Source organism: Sminthopsis crassicaudata, chromosome 5 (assembly GCF_048593235.1).
Source record: "Sminthopsis crassicaudata isolate SCR6 chromosome 5, ASM4859323v1, whole genome shotgun sequence".
NCBI lineage: Eukaryota > Metazoa > Chordata > Mammalia > Dasyuromorphia > Dasyuridae > Sminthopsis > Sminthopsis crassicaudata.
In genome coordinates this window covers 18,103,852-18,126,596 of record NC_133621.1, presented here as the reverse complement: position 1 = coordinate 18,126,596, position 22,745 = coordinate 18,103,852, and the positions used below count along the sequence as shown (strand labels likewise).

Sequence of the window (22,745 nt, the reverse complement as noted above, 5' to 3'; positions counted from 1 at the left end):
AGCAGTGTGGTTAGATTCCCCTAGCAGAATGGCAGGGGAAAATAGAATGACTCTAGAAAGGCAGAAAGGAGGGAACGTGTTACAATGGGAGGCAGTTTCCCTCCTAGTACAGCCTTGAATTAGAGAATGAAGGGATTCATTATCCATCTTGTATAAAGAGATCTGTCTAGGGGTTAATAGATTTTGATGAAGCGGGATGTAAAAATGATATCCAAATTTGAGAGGTTAGCAAAGGATGTGGAAATCAAATTATTAAAAAGAAAAAAGGGGGAAATTATGAGAAATGGCTGGTTTCCACCGTTATGAAAGTCAAATTGGAGAAATGAAACTTAAATTAGAAAACAGAAATGCACCAGGACACAAAAGATAATCAAGAGTGGAGGGTATCTTCCCAAAGAATGGAAGCTCCTTGGGGGTAGGGACTGGCTGTGTAATGAGGGGTGGTGGCCAGAGATAGGAGAAGAATCTTTTGTTCTTTGTCCTCAGCCTCCTCAGTCACTCTTCCCCCAGTCAGAAGGGAAGCTCCTTGAGGGCAGGGACTGGCTATGTAATGAGGGGTGGGGATTCCTGTTGGGTAAGTTTTGCACCATCCAATTAATGTGGAATCCAGGAGGGACTTGTGCTTCAGGAGAGGAAATAAAACGCTGCCTTTGGAGCGTCAAAGGGGTGTCCACTCACCTGGGCACCCACTCTTGGGAGAATGTAAAATAAATCTTAATTGCATTCAAAAACAATAACAACAAAAATAACCACCCAGGCTCTCCCCTGGAGGAGTGTATGACTCCAAGTTCTGTCCCCTGTGGGCCCGAGTGCTCCTGTTCTGCTGAACTGGGAACTCTTCATGGAGCTGGCCCCTTCTAGTGGGGACACGGGGTCTTGGACACATAGCTCCCCTCACACCTCATCTCACACAACTGAGGCTGTCCTAGCAAACCTCCAGCGTTTCTACCTAACGAGCTTCCAGATCTAGACCTATGAACTTGGGAAACGGACCTCTGTGGCCCACAGACTCTTCCTCTGTTGATGTGAAGGTCAACAAGAAAGCAGTGGCTACAAGTCCACAACAATGAAAAGTAAGGAACAAACAGACAGAGAATTCAGGTGAGTGTAATGGCAAATCTGGATTCCATCAGACTGATGGAGAAAGGTATTTTCTTCCTTTGGACAAAGAAGTGGTTGTCTATGGATGAAGAGTAGTGTATATTATATATATATATAAAAGAGTTGATGTATTGTTTAATCTTGCTTGATTTTTTTCTTTTCCTTCCTCCCTCCCTTCCTCCCTCCCTCTCTCCCTCCCTTCTTCTCTTCCTTTCTTTCTTTCTTCCTTCCTTCCTTTCTTTCTTTTTCTTCCTTCCTCTTTCTTTTTCCCTTCTTCTCTCCCTCTCTCTTTCCCTCCCTCCCTTTCTCCTTTTCTCCCTCCCTCTATTTCTATGTCTCTCTTTTCTTTTTTTCTTAATTCTGGATTGAGATTGAGAAGAGGATTATTATCAGGAAAAGACAATGAAAAAAAGGGCATAGGATCCTACAGGGGGCCTAGAGCTAGAAATGGCCTCAGAGGCTTTTTAACCCAACCTTCTCATCCTACAGCTGAGGAAACTGAGCTCCAGGGAAGTTGAGTGATGTCTAAGGTCACACACACACTTGGAGACAGTGGGAGGATTTGGATCTGAACCAGCTGTGGAAGGGCCTGATCACTCAACCCCTTTTTAAATATGGTTTAATATTATCCTTTATATTTGAGATGATCCCATTGATGGCGAGTCTTCCCTGCATGAACGCCTCCCAAGGGAAGCCCTTTCCACGTCAGAAGCATGTCAAGATTGTCCTTTGGTTTGAGCCCACAGCTGCTCATACAGCCAGGCCTGTAGCTGCCTAGGACTCTGCCTCCCAGCTCCATGTTGGGGCCCTGGCCCTGGAGAACCCCTAATTGCTGAATGCTGCCTGCCAGGCTGGTTTGTTCACTAAGCTACTTCCTAGCAGTCCTCAGCTCCAGGGCATCATTATCAACTGTGTTTCATGAGGTATATAAGGTGGGGCTAAGTGCTGGGAAATGCTCTGTCCTGTGAGACCCTTTTCTATGCTGCCTTTTGTGAGCAAGTAGGGACAATCTACTTGTCTTCTTCCCTGCTCCCCTCCCCTTCTTCCTTTTCTTCCCTCCCTCCTTTTCTTCCTTCCTTCCTTCCTTCCTTCCTTCCTTCCTTCCTTCCTTCCTTCCTTCCTTCCTTCCTTCCTTCCTTCCTTCCTTCCTCCCTCCCTCCCTCTTCCTCCCTCCTTCCCTCCCTTCCTTCTTTCCTTCCTCCCTCCCTCCCTCCCTCCCTTCCTTCCTTCCTTCCTTCCTTCCTTCCTTCCTTCCTTCCTTCCTTCCTTCCTTCCTTCCTTCCTTCCTTCCTTCCTTCCTTCCTTCCTTCCTTCCTTCCTTCCTTCCTTCCTTCCTTCCTCCTTTTCTTTGTCTTTCTCCTTAACAACCCTACCTCCCTTCAGAAGAATCCAGTCTAGTAACAAAGTACATTTGTGCAAAACAAAACACACTGACCATGTCAGAAACCATGTGCCTAATTCCACTTCTAAGTTCCTCCCCACCAACCCCCATCTCTGCCAGGAGGGAAACACATTTTGCTATCAGTCCTCTGAACTTATGGTGGACCAGACCAGAGCTACAAAGCCTTTCATTGTTATTTTCTTTTACATCATTGTAACTCGAGCAGAAATTATTTCCCTGCTTCTGTTTGTTTTGTTCTTTAAGAGTTCACAAAATTTCCCTAAGTTTCTCTGAATTCTTTATATTTTTGGCAAACTCTTCACATCTAAAACCTGACTTCCCTCAGCATGCATGCATGTCACAGGAGCAATAGCACCCCCTTCCTATAAATATCATGGCCTGTGGGATTGGTCCTGGTTTCTTTTCTCACCTCTATCCTATTTCAGGGAGGTCAGCCCTGGTCCCCATGGAAAGTATTTTTGGTGTCTGCTCTGTACTGACCCCGCTGCTGGGCAGTTATCTCAGTAACCCCAGTCCTTTCAGCTAAGCTCAATGACCAGTGGATTATAAACTGCAGAAGACACTCCACAGCACCAGCCAAACAAGCCCAAGATTTGGAGTCTCCCTCCACTCGGGAGGTCCATGCCTCCGTCTGTAGTTTTCCCAAGGCAGGCTTGATGGAGAGGTGAACTCTTAGCTGCTGTCTAATGGAAAAGGGCATCCCCCGGCAGCTTGCTGGGATGTTTAGTCTCCAGACCTGGGAGAAAACCAGCCTGTCAGCTTTGGGGATGAAAGCTTTCTCAGCCTAGGAAAATTACTTAGCCTCCTAAGCAACAGACTCCCCAGAGGACTCACTTCGAGCAGAAGGTGGCTCCTGTGGGGGACGGAAGGAGGGTTGCTATTGTTACTAATTCTCTTGTGGTTTGTGCATTTTCTTGACAAATCTTCATCACATTTGCATCCAAAATCTTCTCTGTCACATCCTCCCATCCGCCATGTCTCATTATACACCTGTAGACGACCGCCTCTCATTAGAAGCCAAGAGGAGGAAGGGGTGTTGATATCAAATGTAGAAAGAGTTATTTTTTTTAAACTTTAAATGATTGGATAAACTCAATTGTTATCATCATCATCCATCCTCTGGGCCCTAGAATGGTCCTTTCACGAAATCAATGTTTGGCTGTTATTCAGGCTCATTTTTATTTCTATCCTTCCAGCTGCAGCTGTGGGAGATAAATGACTTCCTCTCTCACCTGTAAAACAGGAGCTTATTTACCTGAGTTTTTGTGAGAATCAAAAAACTTCATGCTCTGGCATTTGCATGATAATTATTGTGTATTTAATAGTGAGCTGCACATGATAGCCTTGCAGTTTCATATGAAATCATTTTTTTTATTTTGCTTTGTTATGAAAATACTTGTTTGATTTAAAAATAAAATGAATAAATTAAAAAAGAATGAATTCATGTAAAGTGTTAGTAGGACTTACCTACCTGGGTTGTATACACGCACATGTACGTACAGATTGTTACTTGTTTCCCAGAACTCTAATCTCTGGGTTTACTCACATGGCTCCCACCAGCTGCTCTTTACTTTGTGTCCCCACTGATGTATTTTGTTTTATCCACACTAGGCCAGATAAACCATGAATCCAAAGCAAAAGGCATTTAATGAACCAACAGACTGAGGCAGTAACAAGGAATTGAATCCTCTTAATGCTCTTAGCACCCATTCCCACAGGATTCCCACGCTGCAGGGCCTCTCAGAACCACTGGGCCCAGCTCTCTGGGAAGCACGATTTCTCCCCAATATAACAGGAGAAGGAGACAACAAAGCACCAGGAGAGAGGCTGGGAAATCTGATGATCTCTTTGGGGCACTCACTTCTCAGTATGAGTTGATTAGGGCATCTTTCCCTTCTGTCTGGCTGCAGCCCGGCTTTCCAACCTCGCAGCTCATTACCTCGGCCAGATTCCCATTCTCTTTCCAAACTGCACACAGGAAACCCTTCCCTTCCTCTCCTCTCCACCCAACAAGAAGAGAGCATCGGGAGCCCTGGCTCGGGCTTTCAGATCCCACCTCTGTCACCTTGGGTAAGTCGATCAGCTTCCCTGTGCCTCAGTTTCCTGACTTTTACAAAGAGAAGGTTGGACTCCATGGCTTTTGGGGTCCCTGCCACATGGAGATGTATGACTCTTAATCTCCCACTTTCGCAGGTAAAGAAACTTGAGGTTCGGAAGGGTAAGTGATTTCTTTGCTCCCGATCACCAGCTGGAAAGGACCAAAAGCAGGAAAGCAGGTCTCCTGCCTCCAAGTCCAGACTCTGTCCGAGATGACCACGCTGCACTCGTGTTCATGGTGGGCGAAAAGGAATATTTCTGAATTAATTCTAGGTTAATTATTACGTCATTCTGGCCGACACTTGTCCTTGGGTTGGGACACGGAGCTTGCTAGTGATTTTGGCCTCCTTTCTTCATGCAATAGCTCAATTCCCATCCTTCATTTTCAGTGGACCCCTTTCTCCTTGTCATTGCTTTAAAGCTTTATATTGACTTCCACCCAAGCCCACCTGTTGCTGGCTCTGTCTCCTATTGCCCATCAGCCCTTCTCTGGCCTTTTGGAGAACTCTGATTTGATAAGCCAGATTTACCTGCGGAGACTCAGCCTTTTGGGTGACCGTTAACAAGTCACAGAGACGTCATCTCTTGTCCTGTTGGGATACCAGGGAGCTTCTCTCCCGATGGCTTTGGTATTTGCTGAAAGGGCTGTCCTCAGTTCATCCTACTTGAAGTCTCCCGTGTTTACAGAACCCTGTGGGCCCTGGTTGGGATCATGATTGGATGCCCGGTGGAGTGGGCTCTGCGCCGGACTCAGGGAAGACCTACTTGAGCTTCCTGTCACCTTTGGCAGGCTGAGGAAATCATTAGATCTCACTGGAAAGTGAAGGAATCGGACAAAGTGACCTCTCGGGTCCCTTTCAGTGGTAGATTTATCATCCCATCCCACTCCTATGGGTGCAGGTTTGTGCGATGGTAGATAGAAGACCAGACTCAGAATCAGGAAGAGAAGTGAACCTGAAGCCAAATTTGGCCTCCGACACTCACCTGAATGACCACGGGTGATTCCCCTAACTTCAGGATCTGAGTTGTAAAGCAGGCACTGACCTGCTCTGGGAGAAGGAGTTTCCTTCTGGAGAGTTCTCTCTGTAAATTGAATTTAGGGTTCAAGAGGGGAAATCGTGCTTCTACAGCTAAACCCAAGCTCCTTAAAGAGCCTTTCAGACACAGGTTCAGAGCAGTTATAATCCAACTCCAATACTTACTGCTTCTCTCCACAATTTATTAGGATCATAGACTCTCACACTGACTACCCGAGAGTCACATCAGTAACTTCGGAGCCTCGGTTTCCCCATCTGTAAAAGGAGAGGTCTAAATGACCTCAGAAGTCTCCTCCAGCTCTGAACATGTGATGCTAATTTATCTGACTTATGAAATCTATTCCCTTCTCTCTCCTCGTTTTGAAATGTAGCAAGTACATTTTGTGTTGGTGACTCAGCAGTGCCTGAAAAAATATAAATAATCTTACAGGTATTTTAGTTTTCATGAGTGCTCCTTGCTCAGATCTGACTTCTCCGAGATGCCATCCAATTTTTTCCATTTCAAAGTGGAATCTGAATTGGGGAATTCTGCTTAACATCATGTGTCCTTGATCCCACTTTGGAATGGAAAAGGTGAGATTTTATTTTTCTAAATATATGTAAAAGTAGTTTTCAGCATTCATCTTCGGAAGACTATGGGTTCCAAATTTTTCTCCCTCCCTCCTTTATTTCCCCCTCCCCAAGAGAGCAAACAATCTGATATAAGTTAAATAAGGGCAATTCTTTTAAATATTGGCCCATAGAATCTTCAGGAGAGCAACAGGACCGTGGGGGCTGGTGGGGCCCCCCAAGGGCACTTGTGAATTACAAGGGGGTGACTGCAGACAAGGAGGATGGGGTGGAGTAAGGAGGAGAACTCATTCACCCCAATGTCTGCACCTCCAGGCAAAGCTTCATTTGCTTCCCACAAGTCATAGCTCTCCGCCTATTTATTGTGAAAATGTGGGGCAATGGAAAGAACAATAGGCCCGGAATCCCAGGGCCTGCTTCACAACCCCACTTCTGATGGTTACTACCTGTTGGCCATGTTGTGTAACCTCCATGGACCCCAGTTTACTCATCTGTAAAATAGAAAATGGACTCAATGGCTCCTGGAGTCCCTTTTATTTCTAAATCTGTGATCCTAGAACTACATTTCCTTTTTTTTCCCTTTTCTTTTCTTTTCTTTTTTTTTTTTTTTTTTTGCCTGAACAAACCAGCTCTCAGAAAATGTTCTGAAGCAGGACCCACAGCTCAGAACAGCATTCCTGGGCTTGAATTGGCCCCTTCTCTCTCGCTTGCTACACCCCCAGAATTCCATGCCCTGTGCTCCAGCAGGAGCCGGCCAAGTTGTGGTCTCCCTGCTCAGCCGCTCTCTCTGGCCTGGGTAATTGCTGACAGACTTTCTGTTCTCCTGCCCGATGGCTTCAGAAACCAGGCCAGGCGAGCCAGCTTCATGTGCAGGGGCATTTGCCTTCCATGGGGCCAGATCCGTTCTTGACCCTAATTATATCATCCATGCTTCAGTCATTTTGCAGCAGAGAAATCACGACAATCCCCAATTAGCTGCTCGACCTTCCCCCTGTTTCTTCCCTTGGCACAGTCTTGATTAGGAAGTATTCACGAATTCTAAAACAGATCCTATATCTCTTCTGTGCTATTGTATCCTCAGTGTCCCAAAGGGGAAGCCAAGACCTATTCCTAGGGCCAAAATCCTATTGAAATGGGTTGAGATGGATTGTGGTCTGAATTTTAAACTGTGTGTTTTCTACATTTGGCTAACTCTCCCTCAAAACTTTGGAGCTCTTTCTTGCTCGGACTTTTTCTCTCTTTATCTCTCTGCCTCTCCTCTGCCTCTCTCTCCTTCTCTTTCTCCATCCTTTTTTCTCTCTCCATTTGTCTTTTTGTTCTTTTCTCTTTCCCTTCTCCCTGTTTCGGTCTCCTCCTCTCTGTTTCTGTGTTCTATCTTTCTCTCCCTTGCTTCTCCCCTTTCTGCAGCTGCTCTCTGTGTTCCCTCTCCACCCCATCTTTTGTCTCAAAGACAAGATGGTTGTCTTTGTCTGTCTGTCTTGTCTGTCTCTGTCTCTGTCTCTCTTGTCTCTGTCTGTGTCTCTGTCTCTCTCTGTCTCTCTCTCACATACACACACACACACCATTCGTCTGTGGAGGAATTTTATTCCTTACCCTTGTTCTTTGACCACAACCTCCCTCCCTCCCACTCATCCTTTTCCACTTTTGAACCAGAAAAGTTTTGTTAAAGAGCCGTTCCCTCTCAAGAGACATTGGCACTTGAATCTTGCAGGCAGTGTTTTTTGGTTTGTTTTTTGACAATATTCCAGAGAGATGTTTCCTGACGAGTTGTTTATTGTAAGACATACAAGCCACAGCCTGCTTCCTTCCCCCCATTCTTCACCAAGCTTCCTCTCCTCCAAAATCCTGGAGGGGGATCTTGGCTATCACCATCATCACCCTCATCATCATCATCATCAATCATTTCATTATTAGTAATTGTGATTTTTTACTAAAATTCTACTTGCAACATATCACCAGAGAAGAGTTAGCTAAAAGGAGTGGGATCAGGGGTATAGAATCCAAAGGGATATAGCAGCCATAACCGATAGGGAACCTGCGTGTCCCATTGATACCCAGACAATATTGATGGTTTAGAAGAAGGCCCCAAGCATATTGGGTGGATCCTACAGGGCGATTTACAAGAGGCCATGGATGAGAGTTCCATGGTGTGGGCGACTTGCCAAGTGGAGAAAACTGCCCTGTGTTTGCAAAATTCCAGTCTGAATCCCACTGCCACAATCCTCCACAAACACCTGTCGAATGCGCCCAGGGAATGTGGTCAGTGAAGAAGCTCTCAACATTTTGCCCTGTTTCCTCAGACATGGCACTATCTTGCTTGGATTTTTAACTGACTTGAATCCAGTTACTGGCTCAAATACTGCAATCCTCAGACTACCACCAACTTCTCAGTGAAGCTTATGGCATCCTTTCATTTGCATTCAACAGGCATTTATTAAGCACCTTGTATGTGCAAAATTTTGAAAGGAAAATGATATCTATCCTCTTACTTCCAATATTTTAACCAGAGGTTCCAAACACAGGGTTTTATTTGGAAGACAAAGACTGAAATGTTGCCATAAAAGGTACACGTAGACTCTCCGAGCCCTGCGGGAAGCAGAAAGGGAATGCTGTAGACAAAGCTTGTTCCTGAGCCCTTTTCCAGAGTCCTTTAGGATACATTTTGTTTTTTAATGGATTTTTCTTCTAAAAGTAGAACACAACAGCTCTCCTTTCAAGAGATGTGTTGGTAGGCTTGCACGTCATGGGTTAGAACTATCACAAAAGGGAAGAAAGGAAGGAAGGAAGGAAAGGCAGCAAAAGAAAAGCCAATAAAAAATAAACATCCCCAGTTTGGAGACCAGCAGGAATTTGCAGCAGACAGAACAGAGACTAAAAGTAGCTACCTGAGGAACAAGGAAACCCTCAGCCTTTTTGGGCCAGCCATCTTATGGGTTTTTTTTTTTTCCTGGAACAAACTGAGGCTTTTATATTTTCCATAGAAAGATGGTATGTTCAGTATGCTGGGACAGTCTTGTGAAGGTTAAGAAATCAAGTGGTATGGCCAGGAATGGGAGGGGCAATCTGGAGTGGGGGCAAGATTCCCCAATGTGTGATTGGAAGACTTAGATTCAAATCTCAATTCCTTGGCTCACTAGTTGTGTGACTACGGGCAAGCCTCTTCCAGGCTCATCCAAGAAATATTATTAATACTTTCTATATGCTAGACATTAAGAATACAAAAACAAAGCAAAAATAATAATAATCTCTACCCTCAAGGATCTTCCACTTGGGAGGGTAAACAAGTGTTCTTAAAAATGGGTTGGTGGACTCTTCCCTGCAGACACAGCAGACACTGCCCATCCTGTGAGACCCTCTCCTTGTCTGCCCTTGTCTATACACCATGCGAGGGGTCCCTTATGACATCCAGAAGATACTAATGGAGCAAATAGCAAGTCCCCTCATTGTCCCCCTTACTGTCCCCCTCTTACTGCACAATTAGCTGTTTTCTGTTGTTGTGGGTCATTGATGATATCTTTTACTCTCTTCTTGTAATTCCCTTTTTTGGAAATATTTTTAAGTCTGTTTATATCCTCCTGGCCCCCAGTTTTAGGATCATTCTTCCACATTTTTATTCCGTCATGTCAGACTCTCTGTGACCCCATTTGAAGTTTTCTGGCAAAGATCCGGAATATTTTGACATTTCCTTCTTTAGCTCATTTTTATAGATGAAATAATTAGGGTTAAATGACTTGTCCATATAGCTAGTGAGTGTCTGAGGCTGGATTTGAACTCAGGACTTCCTGATTCCAGGCCTGGTGCTCTATCCACCTTGCTGTCCAATCTCCCATATTGCATCATCCTAGAAATATCAGAGTTAAAATGACAGGCTTCAAGGAAAAGTGTACAGACACAAAACGAATCTTGCGGTTTCCCCAAAGAAACATATCCTGCTCTTCTAGTACCCAGGAACTGAGCCTAATTAATTGTTCACTTGTAGAATTGTCCAATATAGATCCATCAATGGGCAAACTGATATGTTTTAAACAACAGGCATTCCTCATCCACTTTGTTTTCTCTGTGTGAATATTCTTCTGAGTGATTATGGAGCTTGGATCTCATCCAGGAGATTGAAAAATGATATATTTTTCTTTTTTATTATTAAAACTTTTTATTTTCAAAACATATGCATAGATAATTTTTAACATTCACTCTTACAAAACCTTTCTTTCCAAATTTTTTCTCTATCTTTCTCCCATCCCTTCCCATAGAAGGCAAGTAATCCAATATATGTTAATCATGTGCAATTCTTCTATATATATTTCCTCAATTATCATGCTGCATGAGAAAAATCAGATCAAAAAGGAAAAAAAAAACGAGAAAGAAAACAAAATGCAAGTAAACAAAAAGTAAAAATAAAAATATGATAATTTAAAAATATTTAACTGATGTTTTTGAAAACATTTTTGGCACTTGCCAATAGCCAGCTATCCTCCCTCTCTCCCCATCCCAAAGAACCCATCCTCATAACAGAACAGTAGAAGGAGCAAACCCAATCAGAACCGCCTGATGACTGGGTGGTGCGATAGATTCAAATCCCCTCTCAGATACCTCCTAGCTGTGTCAGTTAGCCTTGGCAAGTCTTGTAATCGCTGTTGCCCTCAGTTTCTGCAACCGCTAAAAATGGGGATAACACTAGCACCTCTCTCCCAGGGCTGGTGTGAGGATCGAACGAGACACTATTTGTAAGAAGAAGGAAAAGGCAAACACTCTAATATCTCTGCCAAGAAAACCCCAAGTGGGATTTTTCTTTTGGAGATTAATGCACACTCAAAGGCTTGGGCCTCTCCAGAGATTCCAGTTTCTTTCTCTGAACATTTAGTGACTCGGTAGATGGCCTCTAAAACTCCTCCCAGCCCTAAATCTATAATTCATCAACTATTCTGGACAATGAGAAGCTGTGAGACCGAGGCCCAAAACCCTGAAGGAAAAAGATGATGGTCTGGGTAGAGGAATTCTAAGTGCTTTAATCTTGTACAGGAAGCAGCAGAGATCATGAATGAGTAAGAGTAATTAAGCGATTGGCAAGAAGTCTTAGGCCCAAATGGCGATTGCACAACAGCCTTCAGAGAACAGAACTCAGGACAGAGCATGACTAGTCAGAATTAGTTCAAACAAGTCTATCTCAAGGGAGTAGGGGAGGGAACTCAAGGGAAGATTTCATGGGATTGGGGCCCAAATCCTGAATCAAACTGATTCAGGAACCAGAAGCCCATTTGGAGACGTCCCATTGGTTCTCCCACAGTGCAAGCTCCCTGAGGGCAGGGTCCGTCTCACTTTTGTACCTGCCCAGTGCTGTCCCCACATCCTAAAACAGTGTCTGACACATGATTATTGCTTTTTGATTGATTGCTTGATTCTACAAGGAGATAAGGAACAGCAAACGTTTCCACCTGAAAGATCAAAACCCAAGTTTCTCATGGATGAAGTCACAGATCAACAAGTCAAAAAGCATTAATGAAACGCTCACTGGGCCAAATACTGTCATAAGTGACAAGTCTTTCTTCCTATTAAAGGAAGAAGAAATACTAGAAAGGACTTCTGAGATCATTTTTAACTTATCTTATCTTCCACATGGAGAAACTGAGGCCCAGAGAAACGTGCCTTATTCAGAGCCACAAATCTAGCTCAGCCCAGAATCCAGATTGCCAATGGTCTGAGAGAACCTGAGCCAACACGACAGCTTTAGGGGACTTTTGGGAACGGTCTCACATGCTTGTAGAGGTTTAATAATAACCAGTACAGACAAGACCCGACCATACTTAGGATTCTTTCGTCAGAAGCGTCTCGGACTTGTGGAAAATGTCTCAGCATGAAAGCATCTCAGGAGGTTATTCCCAGCCCTGCTGGATGACGCACCAGCGTATCTCCAGCCAGGGCCGGCCTGCCATGTCCCTGGAGCAGGTATCTCCCTCCATGGTTGCATTTAAAAGGCTCTGAAAGGCGCCCACTGCCAAGGAGGGTCTGGTTCCAAGAGGGTACCCAAGAATCTCATCTTCTATTGGTTCTTACTGAAATCCACTGATAAAATAAAATTTACCTGCAGTGAATAAAACATGACGCATCCAATTAGCAAATGAGCTCAATCACGGAGTCTCTGTTGTTCAGTCATGTCTGACTCTGGGACGCCGTGGACCAAGCCATCTTTGGAGATTTCTTGGCAGAGACACAGGGAGCTTTGCCATTTCCTTCTCCAGCTCATCTTACAGATGAGGAAACTGAGGCAAACAAGAGTCACACAACTGGTATGTGTCTCGGGTCTTCCTGAAGCCATACCAGGCATGGCCTGGCTTAATTTCCCAGAATTTTTGGTATCAACTTGTGGATTCCCCCTAAAATGTCTTCCTTATTGGCAGGCTAGGCCTTTCAGTATTTTTCTCATGAATATTATAAAGTAAAATAGAAATACTTAGTAACAGAATTCTCTTTCCCATTCACAAATAGTGTTTTATTTTTTTTAATTGAAGTTTTTTATTTTCAAACCATATGCAAGGATAATTTTTCTTTTTCTCCTGAGGCTGGGGTTAAGTGACTTGCCCAGGGTCACACAGCTAGGAAGTGTTAAGTGTCTGATACCAGATTTGAACTCGGGTCCTCCTGAATTCAGGGCTAGTGCTCTATCCACTGTGGCAAGGATACTTTTTCAACATTGACCCTTGGAAAACCTTGTGTTCCAATCCCACCCCCCTTTCCCCATCCTCTCCCCTAGATGGCATGTAACCGAATATATGGTAAACATAGTAAAAACCACAAATAGTATTTTAAGCCAGAAAACAACAGTTTGTGGAAGAGTACAGAAAATTTTGTTAAGACAGTTCTCATATTTAGCAGTTGAACATTAGTTTGATCCAGCAGCTAGCTAAGCTAACATGCCCCACATTTATGCTGACTTAATTTTCACAATTAAAGAATTATGTGTTTATGGGTGACCCAAGCAAAAAGATAGGCAGCACTGCATAGAAATACTAACTAAAATTTTAGCAAATGTTCTGTTGATCTCTGATTTTATATATATATATAATTTACACACACATATATAAATATATACATACACATTCCATATATATAATATATATGTATAATGTCGATATAATAATATATTAATATATAATATATAACATATATATATATACATACACATACACAGCTCTTGATAAAGAGCATCTTATGCTAATCTCCCAAACTATGTATATAGAGAAATTTTTTCCAAGTATTTGATTGGAAGATGAGTGTTTATAAATATTTAGCAGATCTCATGATATACTTTAATAATATATTATGAAAAGCTAAATTACAAATATATATGCTACTGTAATTATGTAGAAAGAAGTTAGATTCATAAATAATAAAAATGGAAAATTTGTTAAGTTCTTGTATGAAGAAAGTTTGACAGATAATAAAGATATGTTTTCTACTAAAAAAAAAAAAGAATATTTAGATGTGGAAACAAACCCACCTGTAACTGAACACACTAGCCCCTTCTCTTCCCACTGAGCCATCCAGTTGCCTCAGAATCTTTCTATAAGCTTTATATTTACTTAGCACTTTCGGGTTTGCAAAGTTCTTTGCCTTCATTGTCTTATTTGACATCTATACATCAATGTGGTGAAGGAGGACTTTCGACCAAGATTAGTCCCGGATTACAGATGAGGAAACTGAGGCTCATACACTTGTCTACAGTCATAAATGAGGTCAAACCAGAATATTGCAAGTCCAAGTCCAATGACGCTCAAAGACGGTCAGAAGTAAAGGTTTTGATATCTTTGCACAATGCTCTTAGGTTTGCAGAGTACTCCATGTGTATTGAAGAGCTCTGATTCTAGAGTCAGTGGTTCTGGATTCAAATCCTTCTTTGGAAGTCGCTTAAATTCCATGGACTTTTAGTTGACTCATTAGTGAAATGGGATGCTGGGGCTGGAGCATTTCTGAGGGCCCATCCAGGTTCAGAGTTGAGTGATCCTGTGGATGACCGTGGGTGAGCTCGTTCTCTTCTGTAAAATGAGGGGGACGGTTGGTCTCTGAGGCTCTTTCCAGGCCTAAACCTCTAGTCTTTTCTGAAATCTCATCTGACATTCACTGCAGCCCCATGAGGTTGGGACTACTGGGGGCAATTTCTCTGCTTTCAAACAAGGAAAATGGTGCCCTGAGGGCTTCAAGGTCCACTACCTCAGAGCTCAAAAAACCCTTGTCAGATCTGACCCTGATTTTGCAGATGAGTAAGATAAGACCCCAAGGGATGAAGAAATTTGCCCAAGCACTCTCCTGGCTTCAAATGGAGCACTGTTATCCTCATTCCTTGCTGAGGCAGGAGGGAGGTCATAAAGATTCCTGAGCATGGGAAGACAGCCTTGGGGGATCCCCCATGGTAGAGGAACTTGGGGAGAATGATGTAAAAAGAGGAAAAAGCAGAGAGAGTGCCAAAGAAAGGGTGAGGAAGGACTAATGAATTTTTGCCCATCTTGAAATTTTGCCCAAAACTAGCTCTGTCTTTCAATTATTTCTTGGGGCATGAGAAAATCTCCTAAACAAAAAGCATTTTAATTTACTTTTTTTTTTTTTTTTTTAAGTAAAGTGGCGGAAACCAGAGTTTGCCCCTTTTTGGAGGGAGGGCTGGCCAGGCGTGATGCTACTCCCCAAAGCTGGGGATGGACATGGTAAGATGGGCAGGAGAACAAAGAGCTTAAAAATAAGGTACTTGGACACAGTCAACACGGGCTGGCACGGACCCATGCGCCGGCAGAACTCGTTGTCCATATGTTGTGTGGGTGGAGGCTTGGATGCCGCTACGGTCTCTTTATGCAATCCAAACAGCTTCCCAGGGATGGCCAAAACACTGAAACCTCTGGAGATGGCGAGACTCTGTTGTCCAATGATAATAATGGACTTGGCCGGGACGGCTGGATTGGGGCACCCAGGGAAGCGCAAGCCCAGGCGTGCCCACCCCGGCTCGTGGTACCGGAGGCAAGCTTGCCGTCCAAGCCGCGGGATTTACGGAGGTGTCTGTTGGCAGAAGGAGCTGGAACAGAGATGTGTCTCACTGCTTAGTGCACAATAACTCCAAATACAGTGGGCTCAGGTGTGAGGGCCGTGGCTCTCCCCGGCAGGGAAAACGGTTTCTGGTCCCTGGAAAGAAGAACGCACGCGCTCCAAACGATGATCTCTGAGCTGGCCTTTCTCCAGGACAATGCTGCCCGAAAGAGGCTCGTTGGGGTCTATTTGTGGACCCGAGCCCACCATTGCTCTGGAGCGTGAGGCCCAGACTTCTTCCGAGAGGCCGCTGGCGATCACGGGCAGAAAAACCCAGTGGGCAGCTCCGGTGCCAGATGCCACCTTCCAAGTGTTGCACAAACTGAAATCACAGTTTTATAATCATAGCTCACATGCATCCAGCACTTGAAGCTTTGGCAAGCTTGCAGTAGCTTCCTTTAGCCTCATGACGATCCCGCGAGGGAGGAACTATTCTTATCCCCATCTTACAAGTGGGGAGACTGAGGCCCAGCTATGTTTAAATGACTTGTCCAGGGTCAGGAGTGAGTCTGAAGCAGCTTTCAAACACAGATCTTGATTCTAACACTGGGATTGGATCTAATACAGACATAAAAAGCTGAAAAGTTAGGTCCACAGTCACTGAAGTGAGAAAGCAGAGAGGACAGAAGTAGAAAAGAAGGCGGAAGATAAAATATGGGAAATTGCTCCTCCGATTGGTGGTTTTTTCTCATTGATTGGTAGTTTGACAGCACCAAGCTGAGTGCCCGCCTCAGCTTCTGTCCCATCGGGACAGCTCCACGGGATGCTGAAAGATTTTTGTACCTGACAGAGGCCAGGAAAAAAATGAACCTGTCCATTTCAGGATTTCCTAGCTGAGTGAGTTCAGCAGAGGCCTCCATTCTAATCTGATACGAGCATCTTTCAAAGCTTGGATGGATCCATGACCTCTCTGGGGTGGGGGTGTTCGCCTCCACTGGTTCAGATCTCAACCAATCCATGCTTCCTTCTCTGGTCCTATTCTTGGGACTTTTTTTTCCTTCCATACTTATGATTTCCGCTGCGTAGGGAATCCCCAGAGTGGAAACTCTTCACTGATATAGATGAGCAATTTATCTAGAGAATATAGTCTTAGATCTAAATAGAGCTGGAAGGGACCTTGGAGTCAGCTAGTGGAGGTGCCTCATTTTGGAGAGGAGGAGTTCTGCAGCAGGAAAGGGATTTTTTCCAAAGTCACGCCGGCAGCCCCTATCCTTCCGATGGCCACGTTCTTTGTCTTTGACATCTTTTTCATGTGTCTCCTTATGTGACCAGTCAAGTAGCTTTAAATTTTTTCCCCTTATTTTAATTTTTCTTTTCTTTTTTCCCCTCAATGATATTTTATTTTTTCCAAATATATATATAGTTTTCAACATTCATTTTTGCAAAAGTGTATATTTCAAATTTTTCTTCCTTCCTCCCTTACATTCTCCACCCCCAAACAACAACAACAACAAAATCTGATACAGGTTAACTATGTGAAATCATTTTAAACATATTTCCATATTTGTTATGTGATATATGAAAAATAAGACCAAAAGGAAAAAAAGCCACGAGAAAGAAAAAACAAAAAAACAAACAAAATGGTGATAATAGTGTCCTTTGATCTGCATTCCGTCTCCATAGTTTGTTCTCTAGATGTGTTAATCTTTATTTTAAAAAAAAAATTATTTTTAATGTATGGAATAAAAATGATTTTATTTTTAATGTATGGAATAGCATTTTTATAATATGCTAAAACAAAAAGATGATTGCACATGAAATCTGTAAGCTTCTTTCTTTCCCTTATTCAGCCCATGGACAACCAGCTTTCCTAGCACCCAAGGATGAAATGGATGCAATCAAGGCTCCAATTTGACCTCGGTCCTGGGACTCCAGAGCTAGGGTGCTTCCCACGACACGGTGGTCATCATAGTCCCAAGATGGACCTGGCTTCCCACAGGACAATCCCCTGAAGCTCCAACCAAGCTGTAAGAGCAGTGAGTATAGGCGTGGAGCCATGATGGACTGTCTATGGGCATGAGTTGGAGGCTCATTGCCAGCTCAGTCATCGGGGGATGAATTTGGGGGCCACCACAATTGCTGAAAACGAGTTCCTTTTTTGGAGCTGGATCTAGCCTCTTCAGGTCCCTCCTCATCATACACATCTTTCAGCCAAACTGGCCCCACCTGCTGTTCTTGAACATTATGTTCTGCCTCTTATCTCCATGGCTTTGTTCAAGTTGTCCCGCAGGTCTCAGATGTTCTCCCTTCTCAGCTCTAATTATGGGAGTCCCTACCTCCCTTCAAAGCTGAGATCAAACACTTATCTTCATTCTTTTGGTGGTGAGCCTGCTCCTCCCCTGAAACACCTGGATATTTATTTTGCATTTATTTCCCCAGGAATAGATGGCCTTTCCCGGCCCCAGAGTAGGATATCAGCCCCCGGAGGGGAGGCCCTGTGTCAGTGCTGTCTCTTTTGGCATCCTGAGCCCCTCGGGCAGACTGGAGAGAGCCAGACTCTGGCTGGCTGGATCAAGGCTAATGTCTCCCTGTGGCGGGGATGACCGTTTATGGAACATTTCGCACCCGTGTTCTCATTGGATTCTTACCTCAAAGGAACACAGACCCAGAGCTGGGATGCTCTTGTCTGAAGTGTCCTGGGAAGAAGAGGTTGGATCTCTTGTCCACACTTTCACACACACACACACACACACACACACACACACACACACACACACAGCTTTCTGATGTGAGAAGGAACACAGAGGAGAGAGGAGGAGGGTTCGGAGGCTACCCAGTGCCCCACTCTTCATTTTATGGCGGCCCAGGAAGGGGTGATGGATTGCTCACAGTCACACCTGTGAGGAGCCTTTCTCCAAAGTATGGGGACAGCAAAGTGTGTCCGTGGAGAGGGTCCCCTGCTCGACCCCCCCCTCAATCCCCCAACCCTGCAGATGCGTCCTCCATGGGGGGGCCCTTGGAAACCAACATGGTCCAAGAGTCACATAGACTTACTTGTAGGTGACACAGAAATGAATTTGTGCTTAAAAAATTAAAAGGAAGATGAAAAGTGGGTGAAACACAGTAAAAAAAAAAAGAACTAAATTTGGAGTCTGAAGATTTAGGTTGGAGCCAGGTTGGCTCCTTGTGATTTTGAACCCACTCTGAGCATCATTTTCCATTTTGGGTGAAAGGAAGTGTTTGCACTGGATGGCAGCTGAGCTCCCTTCCAGGGTTAGGTTTATGGACTTAGGATGAACTCAGCTCGTGGCTCTGTGCCTCAGTTTCCCCCTCTGTAAAACTGCGGGTAAGGTCCTTTTCTAAGCTCTCACTATGTGATTGATGATCTTAAGCAGGTCCCTTGTGGAGTTGCCTGGAGGGAGTCAAAGCAAATAAAGAGGCTCCAGAGCCAGCCCCCGAAGCTACTAGAAACAGGAGCCTCCAAAAACACAAACAAGCCTGCCCTTAATTGCACTGGGGGCCCCTGGGGAAGTCAGACAGGAAACGGGAACTTCAGAGAGGACTTGTCTTTAAAAATTTCCCACGAGGTTCTGCTGAGAATTAAAAACAAAAAACAACAGAAAGAAAGGCCTCGACTGTCTCGATGGCTGCAGGTGGCAAGTCTTCCCTTTCTCCCCCCTTTCTGGGGCAGCTCAGAGACACAAAGGTGGGTCTCATCCTAAAGCCGGGTCTGGAGCACCTTCCTCCCAGGTGCTTGTGTGAGGCCAAATTTTCAAAGTGCCCGAGAAATGCTAGTTGTTGTTCTTGTTAAATCTGGAGTCAGGAAGGACTGAGTTCAAATCCTGCCTCCGATACTGCCCAGCTGGATGAGCTGGGCTAAGTCACTTAACTTCTCTCTGCCTCAGTTTCTTTAACTGTTAAAAATGGGTTTAATGATAGCATCCTCCTCATGGGGTTTATATGAGGATCAAATGAAATAATGTATGTAAAGCACGCAGCAAGATTTAAAGTTCTACACAAGCACAATTATTATCATCATTATTATCATTTTTAAAAATCTCTTCTTCATTTTCCTTTCAAACCACAAGTAATCCGGCAATTTTCAACAACTGATCCAGTGGCCCCCTGGGCCAAAAGGAGGGATCTCGGGGTCTCCCTTCAGTAAGCTGGGGTTTGTGCTGCTGGGCTGCAGATGGGATTAATCCGGTTGAGAACATGGGTCCCCATGGAACGCCACAGGTCATAGGGAACCTCAAAATGATGAGGTAACTTGAACCAAATCATGAGGTAAATACCTAATAATGAGGTATATACCTCAATAGGATTAAGTGAGGTCTAGTGGCAGGATTTGGGGTACAGGGAGTCACATGGAGCTCCCCTGCAACCCCTTTAGGATTCAGTGCAAGGATACAAAGTTAAATCAGGTCTGGTGGTGGCGAGAGTTCCCTAAATGATTTACAGGCCGAAAACCTAGATGGGTAAAAGATGTTTATTGCCAGGTTTGGAAGCAAGGTTCAGGTCTGGTTAGTTAAAGGCATTAGATAGAGGAAGATATACGCCGAAAGCGGCGGGGACAGAGAATCTCTGATGCAAGCATCTTGGCTGGCATCTTTCAAATCTCTGAACCCAACATGATTCTAGCTTTGCTCTTTTTATCTGCTTGAAGAAGTAATGGGCAGAGCTCAGGTTAATTCCTTGAAGGCCAGATTTTTGGCGGGCTTTATCCAAGCCAGCTCAGATCCGGTGGGGGGCTGGGTACAGCCCAAACTGGATCAGATACAGATCTTTTCCAACTTAGGAATATCTTGTCCCAAAGGCAGATCAGACAAGGAATCTTAAAGGGGCTACGCCCGCTACACCACGACTAAGGGATGGTAGTGGTGGTGATGATTCAGAATCTCCAGAAACACAAAGGTTTAATATAGAGATGTTGAGCATCCTCTCAATGGAGGCAGAAAAAGAGAGGACAGGCTTCTTAGGGTGTCACAGAAGGATCCCTACATCTGGAGCCCAAAGTCCTGGGTTCGAATCTCCACAGAATGTCACCTGATTTTTTTTTCTTCTTAGGTCTCATTTTCTTTACCTGTCTAATAACTTTGGATGAGATGAGCTCGGATACTTGGGAGAATTTTAATGGAGCCCAGCATTGCATCAGCCCAGTCCTGCTATTTTCCAGGGAGCCCGTAAATGTTGGGGGGCTGGCTCGCTTCTGGAGCTGACAGAAGCTGGGACAGGGTCTTCCTCATGCTCGCTGTTCCTGAGGCTCTCCTTGAGCTCACACTAAGTGTTTCAGAAGGGAATTAGGAGACACACAGAAAGGTCAGAAAGAAAATCATGTTCCAAATATAGCGGTTATGTTTTCCTTAAAAAACCGAACTGTTGGCTGTTAAGAGACAGCCTTCTCAATGGTGGAGGGACTTTTTTCCTCACTCAATTATCACTCGGTCGCTGAGAGGGCCAGCTAGAGCCTCCTTTCCTGTTTTCAAAGAGTCCTGACGAGTTGTGAGGAAGCTCGATGATTAAATCTCCAAGAAGGAGAAAGAGGCTGGGAGGCATTTCTTAACAGGGGCAGGTGACCCCGGTGCTGCTAATGGACAGGAAGAGATTGTCTCTAACCCCAGCAGGAGAGCCTGAGCATCTCCCCCCCAGGGTTGTTGTGAGATCTATTTGTAAAGTGCTAGTCATTATTACTATACCTGGAGCAGAGAACCTGGAATCCAAGCACTAGCTGGACAGCTTACCAAAGCAAAGACTCTCCTCTGGGACTCAGTTTCCCCAGTGGGTCAAATCAGATCCTTTCTAAGGCCTCTTCCAGCCCTGGGTCTGTGAATCAAAGGGAAAGAAACATTTGCATTATATTGTATTGTATTGTATTATATTTTTATATTGTATTGTATTGTTTTGTATATCTGCCATTCTTCTTTTTGGAAAGGACCTTTGATGTCATTAGAGTAAGGAGAACCTTCCTTCCCCCATATGGAGTATAGACTGGAATATATAGTTTGGAAAGAATCACAGATCTCAATATAGGAAGTCCTCTCTGTGGCCATCTGATGCAATTCATGCTTTAACAAGAGCCACCCCCCCCCCAAAAAAAAAGAAAGAAAAAAATTTTTTAAATAAAATAAAAACAAAAAACAAGAGCCTCCAGTATAATAGTCAACATTCAGCCTCCAACTTCCAGTGCTGAGGAACTTCCAAGGAAGTTCTCCCTTCTCCTTTGGAATAGTTCTGGGCTTTCCTTCGTACATGGTAGCGAAATCTGATTCTCTACATTTCCACGGACACGGCTCTCTCGAATCCAGGTCTGGTCCCTGAGCATCATTGCTGAATCACCGCCGCTTTCTGAGCATCACCAAGCAAACGTCTACCAAGCAAACTCACGCTCAACATGGTCAAAGTTGAATTTGGTTTTTTTGTCCATAAACATAAACTTCTGTTAGACTTTCTTCTTTCCACTGAGAACACGACAATCTCTCCAACCTCAGACACCTTGACTTAGCCCTCTCCATCACCCTGCCACCATCTTGTATCACCTTCCAATTCTGGTTAATTCTCCTTTTTCTCTCCACTCACCAATCTTAGGCCTTCAATATTTCTCACCTGGACTATAGGAAGAATCTGTAAACTTGCCTTCTGGCTTCCAGTTTTCAAGACTTTTAACCCAATCTCCACTAAATCTACCTAAAACAGTTCCTTTTTTATTCCCTGATTGCTAGCTCCCTCTGAATTGTCCACATGTTACAAGGCTTTAACAACAAACTCCTTATGGTTTCATTTTTAAGCATGTTCCCCCCCAAAAAAAAAATCCTCAAGAATCTGATTAGATGCAAGGTGAAAAATTTTTTTTTTAATTAGGAAAATTTTTGCCTACAAAACAAAAATTATTAGGAAAACCCAGATGTGACTATGCCACTCTCCTGAAAAATCTTCACTGACTCCCTATTTCCTCTATGATAAAATACAAAGGCCTCAGGCTGGCATTCAAAGCTCTCCACAATCTGACTTCCAACTCCCCATCCTGTATTTTTTCTCTTTTTAATGACCTTCATACACATTCTGTTTTGGTCAGATTGACTTTCTGACTTTTTCTTTACACTCAACTTTAAAAGGTTCCTCTTAAAACTCTGAGCAGAGAACGAGCTGCCTAATGTAGAGTGTGTTCACCCTATATTTTCTGCTCTTGTGGGGATGGAGCTCCCCTGTTCTTCCCTCCTCCAGCTCCAGCCACCTGCCTGAGAGTTTGCTTGCATACAAACACCTGTCTCTTGGCTTCTGACAAGACATGACATATCCCTCCCAATCCCTAGAGCTTAATAACTTGGGCTAAACCCATGTTTTTGGAAAGCTCTGCAGCTACTGTAGAATTCAGGAATTTGGGGGTAAAAATCTGCCTTTATAAACCTGCCCTGGACCAGAAGAAAGTTCCTTTTCTATATATGGTCCACAGAGACCATCAATAGAAAACCTCTTCATGCTAGTTCAGATGAAGGAAGGTCTAACATCAGAGCACTGGCTCATTTTCTGTCTGT

At 44.1% G+C, this 22,745-nt stretch overlaps 1 long non-coding RNA gene across 3 annotated transcripts; it reads left to right on the top strand.

Annotated features, from left to right (window-relative positions):
- Positions 1-4,224: 4,224 nt before the first annotated feature.
- LOC141542577 (uncharacterized) lies at positions 4,225-22,213 on the top strand. Of its 3 annotated transcripts, XR_012482213.1 has the most exons (5): positions 4,225-4,573; positions 4,697-4,838; positions 6,068-6,210; positions 17,064-17,249; positions 20,281-22,213. It is a non-coding gene; the product is annotated as an uncharacterized LOC141542577 (long non-coding RNA). The 3 variants fall into 3 exon arrangements; XR_012482211.1 differs by having other exon boundaries at positions 4,697-6,210; XR_012482212.1 differs by lacking the exon at positions 20,281-22,213 and adding an exon at positions 17,653-19,303 and having other exon boundaries at positions 4,697-6,210.
- Positions 22,214-22,745: the final 532 nt, after the last annotated feature.